This window comes from Rhinatrema bivittatum, chromosome 4 (assembly GCF_901001135.1).
Source record: "Rhinatrema bivittatum chromosome 4, aRhiBiv1.1, whole genome shotgun sequence".
Classification (NCBI taxonomy): domain Eukaryota; kingdom Metazoa; phylum Chordata; class Amphibia; order Gymnophiona; family Rhinatrematidae; genus Rhinatrema; species Rhinatrema bivittatum.
Window position 1 is genome coordinate 146,469,908 of NC_042618.1, and position 20,062 is coordinate 146,489,969.

The window sequence follows — 20,062 nt, forward strand, 5'->3', positions numbered from 1 at the left end:
CCACATTGTGCTTTGTGTTATCTGTTGAAAAATTGAATAAAAAACAGATTTAAAAAAATGTGCTTCTGGTGGACAGGGCCTGCTTGAAATGCATTCACGGCACCAGACAGCAGGCACTTTGGCTGCTTGGGGGGTGAGAAGGCAGGACTTGAAACACGGCATGGGCAGCACTGGAGAGTGGGACTTCAAACACAGCAGGCACTTTGGTCTACATTGGCTTTCAGCAGTGGCTGGAGGCTTTGAAACGCATCTGCAGCTCTGGAGAAGTTTTAGAGTGAATATCAGTTTAAACCAATTATCACCTTTGGAAAAAATCCAGGAATTTAAAGGTGAAAATTGGTTTAAACTGAAAACGAAGGATCCTAGTAATGTATGAAAAGATATCCCCACTAGTCCTAGAGTATTTGCTCTTCTTTCCCTTGTTCCAGTCCTCATATAAGCAAGATTAGACATACTGGAGTGGATAACAGCAGCACATGAAGTTTGCACACACTGAGTCAAGGGAGAGAATTTCCAGTTTGTATGCAGCTCCTGCAAGCACACAGTTATTTCACACAGCTTCCCCTGCCTGACCACTCATCCCCCAAGGATAAGCTGAGCAGATCATCAGCAGGTCATGCACCTGCTCATCCTATACCAATACCCACCCCCTCCACCCCAAAAGCCGACTGCCGACTCCTACTGGGGAGCAAATTGCCGACCAGAATGCTCAGACTTGTCAAACCAGCAGTTCCGTTCCCTTTTCACCATGTAAGGCAATGGAATTCCTGGAATCTGCAGCACAGAAACAGCGCAGAAAAGTAGCTCTGCTGCTGCTGCTGCTGTGTGCAATGGGTACAGGTTGTAATGTAGATTCATAGTTTAGATTGAATTGCTCGCCTTTCCAAACCAGTGTTCAAGATGAGTTCTAATTCAGGTACAATAGCTAGGTGCCTGCTCCAGAGGGTTACAATATAAGTCGGTCCCCGTGACAATGGAAGGTTATGTGTCATGCCTATGGCCACAAGAAGACTCAGCGCTGTCCTCTAGGCTAGCCGAGATCTTCTGAAAATGAAAATGTGCTTTTCCCCATAACCCACTGGTCCTGAGTCCATCTGTCTACACTAAGGAAAACAAAATTATCAGGTAAGTAATTTCTCCAATCTTTTCAGTTTGTTCATTCGTCCATGACACCCGATGTAACAAGCGGAGACTGGTAACTCAGGCGACAAAGCGAAAAACACGAGTGGTGGGGTGGAAAACCACCAGTGGAGCAGTCTAGTGAAGTACGTCGCCCCAGCCTGAAGACTTCCACTGGATCAACCGGCCACGACCTCTCTTAAACCAGCTTATCAGGCAGGCAGAAGGAGAAGGCGGGCAGCAGTACCTCAGGCCATGTCCTCCTCTACCACCCTGACTGGCACTTTGAACCACAGAGGTAAGGAGGGTCTTGGCCGATGGGAAGGGTAAGGGATGAAAGGGGACTTGGCTGGAGGGGAGCAAGTTGTGGGGAGTGAGAGGAAGAAGAACAAAGCAAAACAAAGAAAAACAATTAGACTAAGTAAAAAAAGGCTAGAATTGTGTGGCTGTGACACATAGCCCCTCTTCCCGTGGCATAAAGCATGCTCTATTAAGTTTGCATGCAATTCTAGACTCGTTTGAGTAGATTTTGAAAGGGCCATAAATGTGCGTATCTCACCACACCCAAAAAAATACATGCTATTTTATAACCTATGCGCGTAGGTTATAAAATGCTCTTCACGTGTGCATGTCTCATGCATGCTGCTTTGCTACAGCTCTTCATTAGGCACAGGAGTCCGGTGAGAGAGAGAGACTGAGACTCTTTATAAGGCTCAGTCTGATAATCTATATATGGACCATTGTAAGGGGGGCACGTTGATTTGGAGTGAGTTTTCGGGGGGGTGGGTTGGGATTGGGGGGGTTTTGTTACAAACACATTCAAAGGTATCCATTGTAAAATTGACATCCGTAAAGAATTATAGCCCTTATAAGTGATGAAAATTCTAACAAGAGGAGTTGATTTGTTCACTGCAGTGTCTGCAAGCTGCATTGTACAAATCAACTTCTTTTCATCATTTATAAAGGCTATAATTCTTTACGGATGTCAGTTTTACAATGGATACCTCTGAATGTGTCTGTAACAACAGCCCCCCAATCCCAACCCACCCCCCGAAAACTCACTCCAAATCAAAGTGCCCCCCTTACAATGGTCCATATATAGATTATCAGACTGAGCCTTATAAAGATTCTGTCTCTCTCTCCCTCTCCCTCCCCCACCCATGTTGCAGTAAAGTGGCACACATAACTTATGCACACCAGCTGAGGAAATTTAGGAGTTACACAGTCAGTGCTGGCCCTGCCCCTTTTCCATCTACTTTTTCTGGGCGCATGTACATTCCCTTCCTGGTTATTTAAAATTTGCATAGCTCCCATGCAGCCCACTTACGTGTGTATGTGGCCGTTTTTGCGCAGGCAAGACTTTTAAAATCTACCTTATTATCCCAGGACAAGCAGGATGCTAGTCCTCATATATGGGTGACGTCACTGATGGAGCCCTATTGCGGGAAAACCTTCTGTCAAAGTTTCTAGAAATTTTTGACTGGCCCTGTGAGGCCACTGAGCATGCCCAGCATGCCATGATATTCTCTGCCACAGGGGTCTCTCTTCAGTCTTCGCTTTTCCGCGCTGCTGTAAGCATCGCGGAGCAAGGAGCCTTGTGAGTTTTTTCACAGAGTTTGCTGACTGAAAAGTCACTTATTTTCTCATTCTTTTCTCCCATAAGGGATCTCTCTTAGATTTCCACTGGCTGGTGAGTAATCATAGTCTCGTTTTTACTCCCTGAGTAAAAACTTTTTTCTCATAAATTTTCCCTCATTTCATTGACGGCTGTCGATAGAAAATGGCTACCGGATTTAAAAAATGTCCTGTCTGTAATTGGACAATGTCCATTACAGACCCACACCTCGAGTGTGTCCTTTGTTTGGAGGACAAACATGATGTCTCAACCTGCCCAAAATGTGCAGAGATGACTCCCAAAGGAAGAAAACTTCGCCAAGAGAAGATGGAACATCTTTTTCACTTATAGCTTCTTCCTTCTCCCTCAACATCAACAAAATCGTCTCCGGCTGGAGTTTCAAAAAGAATAATATTGAAAAAACGTCATCCGGAGGGGTCCGGAGATCATCCATCGCCATCGACATCGACGGCATCGACAAGGTCAGTAATCGAACACCGGCTGAAACACCGTCACAGACATCGGCATACATTGACTCCAGCGGTGCTTCTCTCCCCGGAGGAACCGACCGCTAAGCGGCTTAAACTACAGGAAACACCGCTACCCTCGACGCCGGGGCCTTCACATTCCGAGGTAATACCAATACTCGAACCTCCACAGGGCTCTGTGGAAGGGGTATCGACGCCTCCACTGCCACCGCGTTCAGCTGCTCTGCCTGCACCAGCTGTTCCGCAGGAATTGTCGGATTTTATCCGGCAAGCGGTGCTCCAGGCCCTTAAGGAGCAGATGCCTATTCTGGCGCCTTCACCGATGCCTTCACCGATGCCGGTTCCGGAACCGATGCCGGTGATTACACCAAAGCCGGTGACTACACCGATGCCAGCGACTCCGTCGATGCCGGTACCTATACCGATGCCAAGGATTCCGTCGATGCCAGTGCCTACACCGATACCAGCCAAGGTGACATCGGCACGGCCATCGATGACACCGACGCCGTCTTTGATTCCGGGCCCGATACCATCCATGCCAAGCTTACCTGAAGACCCAGGACATCCAGAACTGGCACTCTATCAGCTCTTAATGAAAAGATTTGATGAGGTAGTCAGTGTTCTTCCTCCCATGCCTCAGAAAGAACAGCCGGAAGACATACCCTTCGATGACCTGCAACCAGGTCCTTCAGGGCTTCCTCGTCCACCTAGACCTTCTCCATTATCTCCACATAGAGAAGATCCATACAATACTTGGGACGATGGACAAACAGATACCTCGTCCGAAGATTTCATGTCAGATCCTTCACCTCCAGACCCAAGAAAGAAATCTCCACCGGAGGATTTATCCTTCACCAATTTCATCCAGGAAATGGCTGACACCATACCTTTCACCTTGGTGACAGAAGATGATTCAAGGCAACAAACATTGGAGGTTCTCCAATTTGTAGACCCTCCAAAGCAAGTAGTAGCCATACTGGTCCATGATGTCCTTCTGGACCTACAACATCGGCTTTGGGAGCATCCATACTCAGTGCCTGCTGTAAATAAAAGAATGGACACAACGTATTTGGTGCAGTCTGCTCCTGGCTACCAAAAGTCACTGCTTCCACACCAATCAGTGGTGGTGAAATCTGCACAAAAGAAGTCGAAGAGGATAAGACCACATTCCTCAACTCCCCCAGGGAAAGATCACAGATTCTTGGATTCCCTGGGAAGGAAGGTTTATCAAGGAGCCATGTTAAATTCCAAAATATCTTCTTACCAATTATACATGACTCAATACCAAAGAAATCTGTGGAAACAGATGCAGGAGTTTATACCATCATTGCCACAACAACATCAAGAAGCAGTCCAGGCAATTATCCACAAAGGGCTGGAGGGGGGCAAGCATGAGGTCCGTGCTGCCTATGATGGCTTTGAAACAGCATCTAGAGTGGCTGCATCAGGTATAAGTGCAAGACGTTGGGCTTGGCTTAAAGCCTCGGACCTCAGGCCTGAAGTCCAGGAAAAATTGGTTGACCTCCCTTGTCTTGGTGATAACCTTTTTGGTTCCAAAGTACAAGATGCGGTTGCTCAATTGAAAGAGCATACCGAAACCTTACGACAACTCTCATTAATTCCACAGGATCCAGCCACACAGTCATCTCATAGGCCTCAAAGGAAAGAACCTAGAAAACCCTTCTACCGACAAAGGCGGTATTACCCTCCAACATCTAGGAGCAGATCTTCTAGGCTGCAACAAAGACCTCAGCCCAGACAACCTAGGGCAGCTAGGCCTCAACCTCCGCCACAGACGGGACTGACTGCTGACTTTTGAGATTTTTCCCAGAGACCAAAGCCATCTCTCCAATCCTCATCCACAGCTTCCGGTAAGAGGTCGAGTATCCTCCTTTTACAATCATTGAGTGGAAATAACAACAGACCAATGGGTACTTGCAATAATATCTCGAGGTTACCAACTCAATTTCCTCTCAATACCAAAAGATTCTCCTGTGAGACCTTCTTTTCTAAGCGAAAATCACATAATTCACCTGCAAGTAAAATTATCCACCCTTCTGAGAGCCAGAGCAGTAGAGCTCATGCCCCAGACTCAGCAGGGGAGAGGATTCTATCCCGTTATTTCCTCATTCCAAAGAAAACCGGAGGCCTAAGTCCCATCCTAGACCTCAGAAATCTCAACAAATTTCTGAAGAAAGAAAAGTTCAGGATGGTTTCTCTAGGCACCATGCTTCCATTTCTTCAAACAGAAGATTGGCTTTGTTCTCTGGATCTTCAAGATGCTTACGCTCACATTCTAATATTCCCCCCTCATCGCAAGTACCTACGCTTCATGGTGGGTCATCAGCACTTCTAGTACTTCCATTCGGACTCGCCTCGGCTCCCAGAGTATTTACCAAATGTCTGGCAGTAATAGCAGCACACTTGCACAAAGAAAGTGTCCATGTCTTTCCATATTTAGACGACTGGCTCATCAGAAGTCAATCTCAACAAGGAGCTCTGGCTTCTCTCAGTCGAACAATTACTCTACTTCACTCCATGGGCTTTCTCATCAATTATCAAAAGTCCCATCTCATTCCATCTCACCTGCTTCAATTCATAGAAGCAGAATTGAACACTATCCTCTCAAAGGCCTTTCTACCCGAGGATCGAGCAGAGACACTTTCCCTTCTGGCACACTCAATTCACTCGAAAAACAAGCAACAGCTCATCCATTTCTAACCTTACTAGGCCACATGGCCTCCACAGTGCATGTTACTCCTATGGCAAGATTAGCCATGAGGGTCACCCAATGGACTTTAAGATCACAATGGATCCAAGCCATTCAACCACTGTCCTCTCCAATTCAAGTAACCCACCAGCTACGTTCATCTCTACTTTGGTGGGCGAACATGGACAATTTGCGCAAGGACCTAACCTTCCAACAACCAGTCCCACAGATAACTTTAACTCCAGATGATCCACCTTGGGTTGGGGAGCTCACATAAAAAATCTCTAAACCCAGGGTACTTGGACAAAACTCGAAGCAATATTTCAAATCAATTTCCTGGAACTTCGAGCTATATGTTATGCTCTGCATGCGTTCAAGGTCTGCATTTCACACAAGACCGTTCTGATCCAAACGGACAACACAGTAGCCATGTGGTACATCAACAAACAGGGAGGTACGGGCTCGTATCTCCTTTGCCAAGAAGCTGCACAGATTTGGGACTGGGCCCTAACACATTCAATGTTTCTCCAGGCCACTTAGTTGCAGATCGCCTCAGTTGTCAGTTCCAACCACACGAGTGGTCCCTGGATCCCTTAGTAGTGACCAGGATATTCCAACGTTGGGGACAACCAACAATGGACCTCTTTGCATCACAACTGAATCACAAAGTGGACAGATTCTGTTCTCTATACAAACAGAAAAACCAGCCAGCCAAGGATGCCTTTACTCGCCCTTGGAACTCAGGCCTTCTATATGCGTATCCTCCGATACCGCTCATAACCAAAACTCTAGTGAAGCTACAACAGGAAAAAGGGACCATGATACTCATAGACCCATATTGGCCTCGACAAGTATGGTTTCCCACACTTCTAGACCTCTCGATCAGGGATCCAATTCACCTGGGGGTAGCTCCCAATCTCATAATTCAGGATCAGGGTCGGTTGCATCATCCCAACCTTCAAGCCCTATCCCTGACAGCATGGATGTTGAAAGCTTGATTGAGATAGATCTTTCAACAAATGTATCTCAAGTGCTTATAGCTTCACGTAAACCTTCCACACGAAAGAACTATTCTTCGAAATGGAAAGGATTCACGTTGTGGTGCATGCAAAAGAGTATCGATCCTTTCTCCTGCCCCACAACTTATTTACTAGACTACTTATGCCATCTTTCAGACTCTGGTCTCCAGACTTCATCTGTAAGAGTACATTTAAGTACAGAGAAGGGCTACCAAAATGATAAGGGGAATGGAACAGCTCCCCTATGAGGAAAGACTAAAGAGGTTAGGACTTTTCAGCTTGGAGAAGAGACAGCTGAGGGGGGATATGATAGAGGTGTTTAAAATCATGAGAGGTCTACAACGGGTAGATGTGAATCAGTTATTTACTCTTTCGGATAATAGAAAGACTAGGGGGCACTTCATGCAGTTAGCATTTAAAACTAATCGGAGAAAGTTCTTTTTTACTCAACGCACATTTAAACTCTGGAATTTGTTGCCAGAGGATGTGGTTACTGCAGTTAGTATAGCTGTGTTTAAAAAAGGATTGGATAAGTTCTTGGAGGAGAAGTCCATTACCTGCTATTAATTAAGTTGACTTAGAAAATAACCACTGCTATTACTAGCAACGGTAACATGGAATAGACTTAATTTTTGGGTACTTGCCAGGTTCTTATGGCCTGGATTGGCCACTGTTGGAAACAGGATGCTGGGCTTGATGGACCCTTGGTCTGACCCAGTATGGCATGTTCTTATGTTCTTACCATAACAAGATGGGAGATGCACCAATATCCATACAACCTCTTGTCAGCAGGTTTATGAGAGGTTTAACTCAACTTAAACCACCAATTCGGCCACCAGTCACATAATGGGACCTGAATCTAGTCTTAACAAGACTCATGCATTCTCCTTTCGAACCCATGAATTCCTGTGATGTTAAATTTCTCACATGGAAGACTATCTTCCTTATAGCCATTACATCAGCTAGAAGGGTTAGTGAGTTGCAAGCACTTGTCACGTACTCACCCTATACAAAATTCCTACATGACAGAGTGGTTTCTCCGTACACATCCAAAATTCCTCCCCATGGTAGTTACGGAATTCCACTTGAACCAATCCATAGTTTTACCCACATCCTTTCCAAGGCCTCATTTTCACCAAGGAGAATGGGCCTTACATACCTTGGACTGTAAATGAGCGCTAGCATTTTACTTAGACCGCACTGCAGTCCACAGGAAATCCACTCAACTCTTTGTATCTTATGATCCAAACAAACTGGGGAAAGCAGTGGGTAAACATACTCTATCCAATTGGCTAGCATATTGTATACAGTTTTGCTATGAAGAAGCAGGCCTTCCTCTCCAAGGGCGAGTAAAGCACATTCAGTGAGAGCAATGTCAACCTCAGTAGCACACTATCGTTCAGTGCCAATTCTTGACATATGTAAAGCAGCAACATGGAGTTCTCTTCACACCTTTGCAGCTCATTACTGTTTAGATAAAGAAGGATGATAAGATTCAGCCTATGGACAATCTTTCTTAAAGAACTTGTTTCCAGTTTAATTCCAACTCCTTCTACATCCAATCTGCTGTGATCTTCAGCTGCCTCATTTTCAACAACAATACTTCACTGTTGCTTCACTACAAAATGACTCAGCCTCTAGCTTGCTAATCACCCATATGTGAGGACTAGCATCCTGCTTGTCCTGGGATAAAGCAAAATTGCTTACCTTGTAATAGGTGTTATCCCAGGACAGCAGGATGTAGTCCTCACGAAACCCACCCGCCACCCTGCGGAGTTGGGTCCGATATGTTTATAATTTTATTTTTGCTAAAGCTTATTGCTACATAGAGACTGAAGAGAGACCCCTGTGGCAGAGAATATCATGGCATGCTGGGCATGCTCAGTGGCCTCACAGGGCCAGTCAAAAGCTTCTTGAAACTTTGACAGAAAGTTTTCCTGCAATAGGACTCCGTCAGTGACGTCACCCATATGTGAGGACTACATCCTGCTGTCCTGGGATAACACCTATTACAAGGTAAGCAATTTTGCTTTTTATCTAGTGCAGATTTTGCCAAAAAGTGTGTATAGTGTCATTGGGTATTTCACTAGAAGAAATGAGCATGTACTCTATCCAAAATATGTCTGATAAATAAAAGCCAAAGTGGTACCCAAAGGGCAGCTGGTGTCTTTTCAGAGAGACATTTGGAGCTTGATGGGGCAGATGTGTCACTGGGGTGATAAGATCTGGCCCCAATTAAAGGTGATTTCTGCTAATATAGAAGCAGCATTGAAGGAGCCTAGGAAAATCACCCAGCAGGAAATATCCCCATTGCCTGTAGTTTATTGCTTTTCTGGTGTTGGGGGGCTCAGGCTTGATAGCCAACCTTTTGGACACCAATCTTCCTGGTTTTTCAGGATATCCCTAATGAATGTGCATGATATATTTGCATATATATGAAGCAGCATGCATGCAAAGCGCTCTCATGCATATTCAATAGGAATATCCTGAAAATGCAAGCAGATTGATGTCCACGAATACTAGAGGTTGCCTACCCCTATCTGGTGACTTCTTCTAGAAAGTGCTCTTTAGTTCTCAGGAACTAAAGATATTGTTCTTAGTTCCTATCTATAGAGTTAGGACCATCTTGGCTTTGGAGGGCTTAGCACTACCAGGTAGTGCTAAGCCCTCCAAATCATTCATAAGTCAATCACCATTATATACAAATCCATACATCAACATGCTCCACTCCACCTACAAATCCCATTCAGAAAACATACCTCCATCAGACCCATCAGAGAAGCCTACAGAGATTCACTTCATGTTCCACACACCAAAACCTCTCAACATATAACATTCAGAGACCGGGCCCTCTCTACCGCTGGACCATCGTTATGGAACTCCATTCCTCCAGATCTTCGACAGGAACCGTGTCATCTAACGTTCAGAAAGAGGCTTAAGATGTGGTTGTTTAAGCAAGCCTTTCCAGACCCCACCTGACCATTAATTCACCAACATCTACAGTCAGACACTCTCTGAACCTTGCAAACAATTGCTCGTTCTGTTAAATTCCTCTTGCCTTTCCTTCTCCTCCCAGTTTTGAACACCCCTGTTTTATTGTAACTTCAGAGTTTTCCTTTCACCTGTTACTGTTTGAGTTTATTTGCATTTTCACCCCCTGTTAAATGTAAACCAGCATGATGTGATCCTTATCTCGAATTCCGTATAGAAAAGCGCTAAATAAAATAAGTAAATAATAAATAAATGCTCCTTGCCCTGTTGATCCATTCAACATCACTTTTCCTTCATGAATGTGGGTGGGCCCAGAAACCTCAAGAGAAACAGGTAGAAACAGGGCCCTTCCCCTGTGCATTTCAGCTTGCTACCACTAATTAACATTCTATAGCACTACACGACACTATAGAAACACACAAAATAGCCAGTCTCCGCTCAATAAAGCTTACAATCTAATAAGACAAACATACAGGATAAGAGACTTGGGGCATTTCATAAAGCAAGACAATGGTGAAAAAAAAAGTAAAGTTAGTTAATGAGGTTAAAAGCAGGCAATCAGGCTTAAGATTTAAAAGCAGTCTTAAACAGGTGAGTCTTCAGATGGTATTTAAACATGGCAAGAAAGGGAGCATGACTCGGCAGTTCAGGAAGACTCTTTCAAGCATATAGCGCAGCCAGGTGGAAAGTACGGAGTTGGGAATTGGCGGGAGAGGAGAAGGGCACAGATAGGAGTGACTTGTCCGATGATGGAGTGCATAAGGAAAATGTAGAGATGATAAGAGAGGAGAGGTTCTGAGGTGCTGCAGAGTGAAGGCATTTGTAGGTGAGAAAGAGGACCTTGAACTGTTTGCGGGAGCAGATAGGGAGCCAATGCAGTGACTTCAGAAGAGGGGTTATGTTAGTGTAGCAACTATGGCAAAAGATAAGTTGCACAGCTGAATTTAGGATAGATTGCAGTGGAGAGAGATGGCTTGCCAGGAGACCTGTGAGGAGCAGGTTGCAATAGTCTAAGCGAGAGGAAATGAGAGAGTGGATAAGAGTTCTGGTAGTGTGATCAGAAAGGAAGGGATGGATTTTGGAGATGTTATAGAGAAAGAAATGGAATGTTTTAGTAAGAGTTTTGGATATGTGTAGAGAGAGGAGTCAAAGATGACTCCTAGGTTACAGGCTGAGGAGACAGGGAAGATAACCATATCATCCACAGAAATAGAGAAGGGAGGAAGTGGGCTTGGGGGGAAATATAAGGAGCTCTGTCTTGGCCATGTTGAAGTTAAGGTGGCGGGATATCCAGGCAGCAATGTCAGACAAACAGGCTGAGATCTAGCACTGGATTTCTGGTGAAATTTCTGGTGTAGAAAAGTAGATCGTAGAGTCATCAGCATAAAAATGGTATTGAAAGCCATCAGAGGAAATCAAAGCACCAAGGGAATTAGTATAAAGGGAAACAAGAAGAGGACCCAGTACAGAACCCTGAGGTACAGCAATTTATAGTGGTATGGCAGGAGAAGAGGATCCACCAGAGGAAATGTTACAAGTTCAATGGGAGAGGGCCCTGAAATCCAAGTGAGCTCAGCGTATCAAAGAGTAGGTGGTGATCAACAGTGTCAAAAGCAGCAGACAAGTCACGAAGGAGAAGGACAGTGTAAAGACCTTTGGTTTTCGCCATAAACAGGTCATTGGAAACTTTAGCAAGGGTTGTTTCAGTTGAATGTAGAAGGCAAAAACCAGACTGGAGTGGATCAAGAATGGCTTGAGATGTAAGAAAGTCAAGACAATGGCAGTGAACAACACACTCAAATAGTTTTGAGGAGCCTCTGGAGGAAACACTCCCTACTGTTCGACCTGGCATGTTCCCCCTCACCCCCTTCCCACAGAAACAGTCCTGAATGGAGCACACATGTCTTATTTGGCTAACTTGGTGGAGTATCTGTTCATTGTTGATGTGCCAGTCAGATATGAAAAGGTTAATAGTTATTTTGCACACACCACATACTGTAGCTGCAGCTACAAGACTCCTCTCTTCAGAGCTCACATTTCTTCACAAGTCTGTTGAGTAGAATGCTGAAGGAGACACTCTTACAAATGTAAGAATGCTTCTAACTCACTTGAAGCCTAGAATAAGGAACTGCATCAGGACAGTATAAGACAGCATGTATTTTCTGAAATCTGCAAAGGAAGGTAGGACAACAGATTTCTTAAAACTGCTGCCAAGAAAGCACAGATCATAATTAAGGGGCTGATGTATTAGCCGAACACATGAGCTAATTTTGTTTAACTCCCGATGCAGTAAGTTAATGGTATGCTATTTATTTATCTATCTGATTTATATTCCGCCTTTCAGCCACTTCAAAATGGATTACATTCAGGTACGGTAGATATTGGAGTTAAAAAATGTTCACAAATCAGAAAATGCTTAGGACACAGAAAAAATTATGTGCATGAAATATCGACTACAGTTCCTGGACCGGAACTCTTGCTTCTGCCCATAGCCTAACACTAGCACCTCAGACCAGGAGTAAAAAAAAATGTCCAAAGTTAACAAAATATGAATTAAGAAAGCACACATCTCTGCATTGGGGAGGGAGGGGCTAGAAGCTAATGCCTTCATTTGCATGATATTTCCATGCAAGGGGGCTAAGCAGTGCATATAGTCCTATACATACAAAAGTCCTTGTTGCACTGGGAGTGACGTTTGCGCACAAAAAACGTGCATGCAAATGGGGGGTAAAACTGCACTCTGCTGCGCACACCTTATTATATCGAGCCTAAATTAGAAGAGAGGAGCCAGGGATGACTTCTAGCACTGAGGGTGAATCAGCTCATCTGTGGGCAAGGACCAGGGAACTTAAACTGAACAAATTGTTTTATCACTATTGGACCCCTCCCCCACCCCCCTCAAAAGTAAAGCAGGGATATGATTGACAGCCCCTTCAGGAGATTGGGAAGAACATATGCTCTGGAAGAAAGGCTGAAGTGCTGGCTCCTGCCTGCCAGCTGGCTTCTCTGAATGAATAGGGGCCTCTGATTCTTCTGGCTGGCTGGGAGCACTCGCCCCTTCTATACATCCCCTGCTGCTTCACACTAGATATGCTAATTAACATTTTCCCAATGAATAGAGAAAAATCTTATTGTATGCTCCGAACCTGTGAAAATGGTATTGCTGCGTGTCAGCTGTGTGAGTCCATGCTGCCTGGTCTGCCATGGGTCTCGAAACTCAAGCTCCAGGTGCTCACTGTGGCCCCACAAACATTTTCTTATAGCACAATGTGTGTTAAATCAGCCTTCTCAGAGCAAAATCTATGGTAATTTGACTTGGCTTTCACATTCTATAGGGGGCAACCTGCCCCATGGCTGAATTACGTACTTTGTAAAATGTAATTTTGTGGTAATACATTTATCAGATTTTGTGAAAATTCACAACCATATTAGAACCAATTTTTACAACACAGAATCTAAAATATTTAAACTCATCGCTTGGATTTCCAAGCAAGGACTCGACCACTGACCTAAAGGATTATCTTTGTTAGTGGAGTGGTAGGAAGACTATTATTCCATTTAACATAGACAGTAGGGATGTTTTGTCCTTCTTCCCCATCCCCATCCCTATCCATATGCTGTCAAATGCCAGATGGATGATATTATATAACTACCACAGACAACCAATTAGTGGTATAAAGGCATAGCTGCAGGCTTATACCACAAAGTGTATCTGAGCCAAAACAATGTATTTTAATACCTTCTCCTTCCAGCCTGCCATTGGACCAGCTAAGTTATCTTTCTGGCTGGCTGCTCATAGAATCAACCGGGCTATCTACTTTAGGCTTGGCCAGCTTAGTTGGCTTGGCCACATACTAGGGCAGATTTTCAAAGGGGTACGCGTGTAAGATACGCGCGTAACCCCCGAAAAGCTGCCCCTTCCACCCCCTGCGCGCGCCGAGCTTATGTTACATAGGCTCGGCGGCGCGCACAAGCCCCGGGACGTGCCTAAGTCCCAGGACTTTCCTGGGGGGGCATGACGGGGGGGGGGGGGCGTGTCGCGGTCGGCGCATCATCGGAGCGGCCTCGGAGTGAACTTTCTTTCCGGCGCCCCCCCACCTTCCCTTTCCTTCCCCTAACTAACCCGCCTCCTGGCCCTAACTAATTCCCCCCCCACACCTTTATTTCAAAAGTTAAGCCTGCCCGAGGCAGGCGTAACTTGTGCACGCCGGCGCGCCATGTTCCGGTCTGGGGGCTGGTCCGGAGGCCGCGTCCACGCTCCCGGAACACCCCTGGGCCAGAACCACGGCCCCGCCCCGGAACGCCGATGACGCACCGGCCGCGACACGTCCCCCGACACGCCCCCAACATGCGCCCCCCAGGAAAGCCCCGGGACTTACGCGCATCTCGGGGCTTGCGCGCACCGCTAAGCCTATGCAACATAGGCTCGGCGCGCGCAGGGGGTGGAAGGGGCAGCTTTTCGGGAGTTACGCACGTACCCCTTTGAAAATCTGCCCCTGTATGTGGCTCTCATGAGGCATAATTCCTTAAAAGGAGCCTGACAAATATCATCTGATTCACAAGCTGTCTCCCCTGGTTGGCAAGTCAGTCTCTGATTTCATCCCCTAAGAATCATATATAACCCTGGTGCTCCATAATATTTAGGAGGACCTTGTCTGGCACTCAGTAATGAGAAGTCCTAGCTGAATCACTGCTTGGAAATCTGCGTGCTATAAGCCTTGTCTCATAGATTATGTGACCCTTTTATGCAGAACTAATGGCCTGATTTACTAAGGCTTTTTCTCTATTCTGTATCTATGAGGAAAAAGTTTAGTAAATAAGGCTCTAAAGAAGCCATTTACTAAAGGTTTTCTCCCATGCTGCGGCTATGGGAAAAATGTTTAATAAATAGGGCCCTAAGGGGGTCATTTATCAAATCGCGTAAGGGCATTATTGAAGGTGTTAGGGTCCTAACGCTTGCGATATCACCATAACACATGCGAAAATAATGCATCAAGAGATGCGTATGCAAATTTGAAAAATGTATTCAAGTGGAAGGAGTAAATGAAAATGCGGGGTGCTTCACATTCGTGCGATAATGTAATGTATGCTATTGCGGGATTTAACACCGGAAATAACTACACCTAATCCCATTTCAGGCACAGAGAGAGAGAGAGAGCCTCTGGGGAGGCACCCATATAAGTCAAATTTTTATACCACTGTAAGAGGGGGCATTCTGAATTTGGGGTGAGGTTTTGTTGCTGGGCTAGGTTTTGGGGGGGGCAGCTTTACATATACAGTCAGAGGTACGAGTCGATGAAAGGTTCAAAAAGATTAGATTTGTGCATCAAGGTCGGTCGAGAGTACATTGTACAAATCTAATCTTTTTGTACCTTTCATCACTCCAAATCACATAAAATCTTCACTGATGTCTACTGTGCTGTTCATACCTCTGACTGTGTATGTAAAACTGCCCCCCAAAACCTCACCCCAAGTTACTAGTGGCTCCTCTTATAGTAGTATAAATAGTTAATTTCTCTCTCTAACCACGCCCCTTTTTTCGCAGGTGCTATTTTTGCAAAATTTATAGTAAAATGATGAATCTAGGCCTACGTTAGCAGACCCATTTTTTTGTGTTTAGAGACCCTCCCTAAAGGTTTAAGATCTTAGAGCTACAAATTCTGTTTGCAGCAGGGTAGCTGAAGGATGAATGTCTCACCAAGGGCTGGATTCATCATTCTTCACAGAATGATGAATCCAGCAAAAAAAGGGGGCGGGGTGAAGGGGGGGGCGTGCCTGCAAAAGGCTGCAGCCGTTCACACCACAGCGGTGTGATTTCGCAGGCCGCAGTGCGACCAGCTGCAGCCTTTCACACGAATAGCACACCATTATGTAAAAGCACAATTAAGGATAAGAAAGTTCAATAGTTGAGTACTTCTTTTTGCTTCTAAATGCTGAAAATAACTTGATGTTAAACCGGACCCATAGCAAAAATGTCTCTTTAATGAAATGTTCTTGGAGAATTTTTAAAAAGTCAACTTGTTTCGCATAGCTGTGTCAGGATTATTCATCTGTACAAAGCCATTGATATTCCTTTAATACTTTCTCTTAAGTATTGTGCCAACTGAAAATTGTAATTGTCAAGGACGAAACTTTTTATAGAAACACAATCATGATATCGATCGTGGCGCAAGCCACTGCTGTAGATGAAGCTTCTTGGAGACGCTTGGAGACGCTGAGCTGTAGTCAGTGTCGTTCATGCGGCAACGTTTTGCATCCAAGAGCAGTGTGAAAAGTTGTTAAAAGATGCGGGATATTTCTGCCAATAAATAGCTATTTGGGAGACGTGGAACAGCGGCATATGCCGTGTCAGATAATAGTTTGCACTTTTTCTGCGTTTAGAAGCAGCGTAAAATTAAGCAGCGGCTTGTGCCGCGATTGACATTACATTTGTGTCCAACAATGTTTAAAAGTTTCCTAAGCAAGAAGCCTCAACTACAGCAGCAGCTTGGGCCACAATTGGTGTCATGGTTGTGTTTATATAAGAGGTTTCATCCTTGACAAAATAATTACTATATTCAGTTGGCACAATACTTAAGAGAAAGGATTAATGTTTGGGTACTTGCCAGCTACTTGTAACCTGGATTAGCCACTGTTGGAAACAGGATGCTGGGCTTGATGGACCCTCGGTCTGACCTAGTAAGGCAACATTCCTATGTTCTTATCTTCTTATTCTCCTAGATAAACACTTACTGGTAGACTTCTTTTCCCAACTTTAAACTGCATTGAGAAATCTAAGAGAGTCTATAAATAGCTCTTACCATTATTTGATAGCGAAGTGAAGACTCAGCCTTTGCCCTTAACATGTGACAGGATGGCCCGCACCATTTTTAAAGATGGCGCCGGCCGTCCATTACTCCTACCATATGACAGGGGCCGGCCAATGGCACGGATACCCTGTCACATGCTAAGGGCAAAGGGCCATCGGCGCCATTTTGTTTACTGGGAGATCACTCCCGGCATCCCCGCTGGACCACCAGGTACTTTAAAAAAGTTTTCAGAGGGGTCAGGAGGGTGGGGGATTAGAAAGAATTAAATTTAAATGGTCGGGGTGTTTTGTTTTTTTTCGGCATGACACAGCTGATTTAAATGGGTAAAAGCCACGGGAACGAAGATTTCCCGCAGTTTTTATCCGAACCCGATACGAGTCCGGTACCGATTCACATCCCTAGTAGAGAGATATTCATAATCAATTGCTAGTCTGCAAAATGTGCTTTAGTAGCAAGCCTGCTGCAAGAGTTGGTCTTATGTTCCCTTCAGCTAAATATGACACTATGAGCGTGACATATCTCACTATATATAATGAAATTGCAGATGCTCTCTCTCACTTCAAGTGGTTTCATTTCAGTTTGCTCATGCCAGAGGCAGATGAAGGAGGATTGCCTGCAACACTGGACCTCTGGTGATTTGAAACACGGAAGCTTAGGAACTCCTAAGCTCCTTGATGGCACTATCCACCTGGGCTGTAATCAACAGAAGTTACAAGAGAATTGATGCTTATCTGCAGACTAGGTGATATTTTTTTCACACAAGTGTTTGTGGTAAGGAAGCTCATGGAGCTTTTATTTTGTCTTTTAAGTGTGGCAAAGCAGACGCATGTAGTTTGGCTAACTGGCCACTTATTTATTTTTTTAGGCTGGCAAGAGCGCATGTTTCAGGTCTCATGGACAGCTTTTGTACATAGTATCAAAAGGAATTCATCTGAAATGGTCGGCAAACGTGAGAAGTTGTCAAACCAACTAATGCCAGTGTTGATAACGCACATGGAGATCCAAGCCTAGCCAGCTGGGTGGCAATGACTTTACTTAAATCAATTTATAACCCACACAAATCCAAAGTTCTCAGCAGAGTACAAAGTAACGAGCATAAAAACAACAATTAACTAATCCTCAACAACCATACCGAAATATGACATCATAACACCTCTGAAATGCAAAATGACAAGTTGACCCTAAGATAGCCTTGAAAATACCACAATGGCAATACACCATTATATTATTTGCTATAACCTCCTGCAAGATAGTAAATTGGCAGAACAAGAATAATAATAAAAATGGTCACTCTATAAACATGGTAATGATGTACAGTATATTAAAACCTTGCAAATACAAGCCTAGGCCTAGGCCTGAGACTGGGTTCTCGCCTGGGCCTAGGTCCAGACCTAACGCAGGGGCTGCAGCCTATGCCCAAGCCTCTAACATAAGAACATGCCATACTGGGTCATACCATGGGTCCATCAAGCCCAGCATCCTGTTTCCAACAGTGACCAATCCAGGCCATAATAACCTGGCAAGTACCCAAAAACTAAGTTTATTCCATGCTACTGTTGAATAAGTAAGTCTGCTTGAATAAGTAAGTCTTTAAAGCCTTTTTGAAGGTTTGTTTGCAGTTCGAGGTACAATTTCGTTCTGGTAATGGATTCCAAAATAAAGGACCAGCGACAGAGTGCTCTGCCATGCATCTCAGCCACATGAGAAGATCATGAAGAGGGTACCTTCAAGCTGCATTACACAGATCTCAATGCACACAATGGCTTATAAATACACAACATAGCTGTGACTTAGAGAAATGACCTGTTACTCAAATGTTTATGGATTTACTGATCTATGATTGGTTGATGAGTCCCCGTCAGTCTTTGAGGCGCATTTTGGCGCCAAAACAGTAGGTTTAAATGCCTTCACTGTTGTGAATCTGAGGCGCTCCGGAACAAATTTAAGACTGTTTATGACACAGGTATGTTCGCTGTATATTTCCTTCATGCATTAAGTTGGCATCTGCTTTGTTTCCCAGTGATATTCTGGCCAATTTGTATATCTTTTTGCATTTACAGATGGTTTTGTTGTAAAAAATTGCCCCCCCCCCCCCGAAGCAGCTGGACGGGCGAAACATTGTCCGAGTTGGGGGATTTGCTATGTAACCTTGCGTTTTACTAAGAAGAGTTGCCGCATTGAGAATAAAAATTATATATGTGAAATTTGACCAGCAAAGACTCATTTGCACTTATAATTAATGTACTATAATGTAATATGGATTTAACATTGCCATTTTATATTAATTCTCCATTGGACCGGTAGCCAATGGAGGGAACAGAGTATAGGAATAATGTGTTCTCTCGTGTAGAGCCCTTTGGAATGTGTGCTGCAGTTTTGTACTAGTTGCCGTGCTCAGAGAGGCAAACGAAAACAGTTATATATTATTTCTTTGTACCCTCCTTTCTTGAAATCCCATTACTGGGAGTCTCTAAATTGGTTAAAATCAATCTCTAAAGGTTATCAAAAATTCACTCAAGTGGCTATTTTAACAGTTAAGTTTTATATTTTGAGATGTGGGATGAATGCACTTCTACCTCCTATATGGTACCAATTGATGATTGATAAGATGCACTTGAAAAGATTAGATGCAATTTTTGTGCACAGACTTCCTGCTGAAGACTACTGTGCTGTTTGGAGATTGTTTTACATGTCGTTGCCAGTTGCTTATAAAGATAAATTGAAACAGACCAGGCTTTCTACAGCTTGAAGCTGATCTGCGCTTTGATGTTGGGTGTGAACGGGTATGAATGGATGTCTTTTGTGTCTCTGTGCTGCTTGGTCAGCACTTCTGTTTTTGTTTGAAAATTGCTGCATCGAATTGCATATTTCTTTGTTTAATGACTTTCTTGTTTTCTTTATGGTATGTTGTGTTCTTGATGCATTTAAATAAATTATGGAAAACAGAGTTACAATAATATAGGCCAATGAGAATAAGTGCTTGAAGCACTGTGTGGAAGTCACAGGGGTTCAGCATGGTTTTAATAAGCGAAGCATCCGTAGCTAATCTGTGGATGCATCACAGATTAAAATTTTGGGCAAGTTTTTTAAAAATACAATCAAGAAAAAACCTAGTTCACTTGAAATCATTCTTCTCCCAACACTAAAATCATTTGGTCTGACATCATCCTCAGGAGAGTGTGGAGAGATGCATGCCTCCCTTGATTGGAGCAGGAAGATAAATAAGATAAGTAACTTCATAAGACATATTAAAGGTATTCCTACTAGGTATGAAATGTTAAGGCCAGATTGCACTGGTTTGTATCAGCCTG

General features: G+C 44.2%; 1 long non-coding RNA gene across 2 annotated transcripts; it reads left to right on the forward strand.

Moving 5' to 3' along the window:
• The first annotated feature begins 827 nt into the window (after window positions 1-827).
• Window positions 828-18,955, forward strand: LOC115090174. Of its 2 annotated transcripts, none has more exons than XR_003856325.1 (3): window positions 828-1,125; window positions 17,330-17,522; window positions 17,617-18,955. It is a non-coding gene; the product is annotated as an uncharacterized LOC115090174 (long non-coding RNA). The 2 variants fall into 2 exon arrangements; XR_003856324.1 differs by lacking the exon at window positions 828-1,125 and adding an exon at window positions 11,995-12,123.
• The last annotated feature ends 1,107 nt before the right edge of the window (window positions 18,956-20,062 follow it).